This window comes from Nematolebias whitei, chromosome 9 (assembly GCF_014905685.2).
Source record: "Nematolebias whitei isolate Nwh7 chromosome 9, NemWhi1, whole genome shotgun sequence".
Taxonomy (NCBI): Eukaryota; Metazoa; Chordata; class Actinopteri; order Cyprinodontiformes; family Rivulidae; genus Nematolebias; species Nematolebias whitei.
In genome coordinates, this window is record NC_056506.1 from 49,625,288 (window position 1) to 49,628,038 (window position 2,751).

Sequence of the window (2,751 nt, forward strand, 5' to 3'; positions counted from 1 at the left end):
CTATATATATATATATATATAGGATTGGTGCCAAAAACACAAAATAAGCTGAAGGCACTTTTTTAGGAACTTTCTGATCAAATCTGTAGGATTTTAAATGATATGTTAGATATCCAAAGTTTATCTTTTTATGACCATTATAACATTTTTCCATAAGATCTGTTCTTGTTTCCATGAGCCTGCCGGTGACTGGGTCTGCTGTTTTTACATATAGATGCTCCAGTACAACCAGCTGAGTGGTTAAAGGGTTGTTCTGTCTGTGCAGGTTCAATCCCTGTTCACAGCAAAAGGAGCTCTTGTTTCAGCATGAGATCTCTTCCTGTAAGGGTTAATTTCCATGTCATGTAAAAACAAATTAAAGCGTCTATGTAGATAGCTGCAAAGTTATAACTCTATTGGAATATTAAGAACACAGTCCCAACTTGTGATCAGATATTGCTGGCTAAGTGTCTCATATCTCGTGGTTCTGTTACATTCAAGTCTCCTCTGAACACCACATTCTTCAACAAGACCGAGTCTTCAGTGTTTTTAACCACCTACTGACCAAGAACTGTAAGTAATTCACATCTTCGTGACATTCAAAGCTCTCAAACGCTGTAGTAATTTATAAAAAAAAAATAGCTGGAGCCAAACATTAGCCAACCATCATTTTGTTCCATATAAGATAATATTTTTTTACGACTTGAAGACTTTGTTCAGTTGTAATTATCTGTCGTTCTGATCCTCTGTAAATATTTTACAGTGTTTTCATGAATACCTAAAGTTCTGCAATAAGATCAGCTGACATTCTGTAACAGTTTTTCTTTAATAGAGATGAATTAGTCTCAAAAGTCTACAACAATATTCATATATCTATTTCTTATTTACCTTCATGAAACACGATTTAATCAAACCTGAAACAACCTTTAACACTTTCATTAAGCCCCCCAGTCTTAACCGGATGGAGCTCTTCCAACCATGACTCTTTTATAAAGATTTATCTAAAGTCTTGCCTGAATCAGCTTCTGATTCCTTCGCTGTGAGCAGGGTTCGAACCTGCGCGGGGAGACCCCATTGGATTTCGAGTCCAACGCCTTAACCTCTCGGCCATCACAGCTTGTTGCTCCACAGTAATGGAGATAAATTAGTTTCTGAAGTATTCACAAAAGCATAATCGTATAATGCTTTATTTAAATCTGAATTTTTAAAGTAAAATATTAACACAAATGCTGTGCGAGGATTCTTTACAACAATCACTGGATGAGATCTTCCACCTTGTGCAGCCTGGATCCATGGCACCATGGTTATGCTTCATTGAAGATATAAAGCTTCTTTTGGCTGATTCCTTCAGCAGGGTAAAAGAGTTGGCAAGATTATTTATTTCATGTACTTCTTTACACATCCTGGCCTTGAATCCTCTAAACTACAGCCTTCAAATGTACCGCTGTGAGCAGGGTTTGAACCTGCGCGGGGAGACCCCATTGGATTTCGAGTCCAACGCCTTAACCACTCGGCCATCACAGCTGCTTAAACTCTCAGTATGGAGATAAGTTGGTCTCCGAAGTATTCATGAAAGCAAACGATCCAAATTCAGCATGTGTTCTTCTGGAACAACTAGCAGAAACGTGTCAGAAACAGCAGCACCTTCTTGGCAGCAACGCAGCCTCTACCAGTGGACAACAGACACGATGAAGGGGTGTCCAACGCACGGTTCGTCCTCAGAAGTGTGAAATAAATTTGCATGTAGAAAGAACAAAGGCAACAACTGCTGCCAGTGTGATAAAACAGGGTAATACTATTTATTATCTTTGTATTATTCATATTAGATAGCTGAGTCGCACCCATTTTTTGCACCATCAGTTACATGTTTGGCAGCTGTGATGGCCGAGTGGTTAAGGCGTTGGGGGTACCCCACGCAGGTTCAAACCCTGCTCACAGCAAAGCACTAAAAATCTCAAACATTTACACTAAAGTTTTTGCAGTTGTGTCATGAATCCATCCAATTTAAAAACTACGGGTATGTTGATTGAGCTACTGGAACATTTTTATGGGCTCAGCTCAGGTACTGACTTTACGCACTGAGTCCTACCCACTTCCAGCGTTCTTCTTCGTACCTTCTTGGCAGCAGTTCTAAGCAAACCAAGCTGAGCTGAAGATTTGACATCAGCAGGGTGCAGGCCATAGAATGGCTAAAGAGCAACGTCATCATCTCATTCACAGAAATCAAACCCTCCATTTTAAAACCTCATATTCACAGCATTTGTTTTTATTTACTTGTAAAAATATATAAAATGTATCCATTAAAATGCCAATACGTTAAACAACACTGCTGTACAATGATGAGGTGCAGACGTTTACGTCCTTGTTGGTTGATGACAGAATTCAGATGGAGCTTGACCAAATGGGCTCAATTTTCATAGTCCGAAAAGTGGAGTGACGACACTTTGACTCAGCCACATCATTTTTGGAAGCCTGGCAGAGCATGGTGAGTGTTTTGTGATTTTATGTCACCCATTGCTTTGATGTGTTTGAACTGGATAGAAAATAATCAGATATTTAAAAAGATTAAGTTGTATCAAAAACCACAGAGACCGTGTAGACGAGTAGAGTCGAAGAGAGACGAGGTGAGACTGGACAATGGGAAAACTGCTCAACTGACAAATGACGAACAGGTGGGAATGATGACCTGAACAACAGCAAACAACAAACTGAACAACAATACACAGAATAATACATAAACTCAAACAACAGACACTCTAAGAAATTAAAGCA

General features: G+C 39.2%; 2 non-coding genes across 2 annotated transcripts; both read right to left on the bottom strand.

Moving 5' to 3' along the window:
* Window positions 1-1,014: 1,014 nt before the first annotated feature.
* On the bottom strand, window positions 1,015-1,096 carry trnas-cga. The gene has a single exon. It is a non-coding gene; the product is annotated as a tRNA-Ser (tRNA).
* Window positions 1,097-1,421: 325 nt separating this feature from the next.
* trnas-cga lies at window positions 1,422-1,503 on the bottom strand. Its single transcript has one exon. It is a non-coding gene; the product is annotated as a tRNA-Ser (tRNA).
* Between the last annotated feature and the right edge of the window lie 1,248 nt (window positions 1,504-2,751).